Source organism: Saimiri boliviensis, chromosome 11 (genome assembly GCF_048565385.1).
Source record: "Saimiri boliviensis isolate mSaiBol1 chromosome 11, mSaiBol1.pri, whole genome shotgun sequence".
In the NCBI taxonomy this organism is placed as follows: domain Eukaryota; kingdom Metazoa; phylum Chordata; class Mammalia; order Primates; family Cebidae; genus Saimiri; species Saimiri boliviensis.
In genome coordinates this window covers 86,625,232-86,626,530 of record NC_133459.1, presented here as the reverse complement: position 1 = coordinate 86,626,530, position 1,299 = coordinate 86,625,232, and positions in this window count along the sequence as shown.

Sequence of the window (1,299 nt, the reverse complement as noted above, 5' to 3'; positions counted from 1 at the left end):
ATGATTTATTATCCTGGGTATATACATAACCAGTAATGGGATTGCTGGGTCAAATGGTATTTAAACTTCTAGATCCTTGAGGAATTGCCACACTGTCTTCCACAATGGTTGAACTAATTTACACTCCTACCAACAGTGTAAAAGCGTTCCTATTACTCCACATCCTCTCCAGCATCTGTTGTCTCCTGATTTTTTTTTTTTTTTTTTTTTTTTTTTTTTTTTTTTTTTTTGAGATGTAGTCTTGTTCTGTTGCTCAGGCTGAAGTGCAGTGGCACAATCTCAGCTGACTGCAACCTTTGCCTCCTGGGTTCAAGTGATTCTCCTACCTCAACCCCCCCCCACCACCAACCACCCATCGAGTAGCTAGGATTAAAGGCACACATCACCATGCCTGGCTAATTTTTGTATTTTTAGTAGAGATGGGGTTTCACCATGCTGCCAGACTGGTCTCAAACTTCTCCTTGTGATCTGCCCGCCTTGGCCTCCCAAAGTGCTGGATTACAGGCGTGAGACACCATACCTGGCAATGTCTCCTGATTTTTTAATGATTGCCATTCTAACTGGCATGTGGTATCTCAATGTGGTTTTGATTTGCATTTCTCTAATGACCAGTGATGATGAGATTTTTTTCATATGTTTGTTGGCTGTGTAAATGTCTTCTTTTGAGAAGTGTCTGTTCATATCCTTTGCCCACTTTTTGATGGGGCTGTTTGGTTTTTTCTTGCAATTTTGTTTAAGTTGTTTGTGGATTCTAAATAATAGCCCTTTGTCAGATGGGTAGATTGCCAAAATTTTTTCCATTCTCTTGGTTGCTGGTTCACTTTAATGAGAGTTTCTTTTGCTGTGCAAAAGCTCTCTAGTTTAATTAGATGCCATCTGTCTATTTTGGCTTTTGTTGCCATTGCTTTTGGTATTTTAGTCATGCAATCCTTGCCTATGCCTATGTCCTGAATGCTATTGCCTAAGTATACTTCCAGCGTTTTTATGGTGTTAGGTCTTATGTTTAAATCTTTAATCCATCTGGAGTTAATGTTTGTATAAGGTATAAGGAAGGGATCCAGTTCCAGCTTTCTGCATATGGCTAGCCAGCTTTCCCAATACCATTTATTAAATAGGGGATCCTTTCCCCATTGCTTATTTTTGTCAGGTTTGTCAAAGATCAGATTGTTGTAGATGTGTGGTGTTATTTCTCAGGCCTCCGTCTTGTTCCATTGTTCTATATCTCTGTTTCAGAACCTGTACCATGCTGTTTTGATTACTGTAGACTTGCAGAATAGTTTGAAGTCAGGTAGTATGATG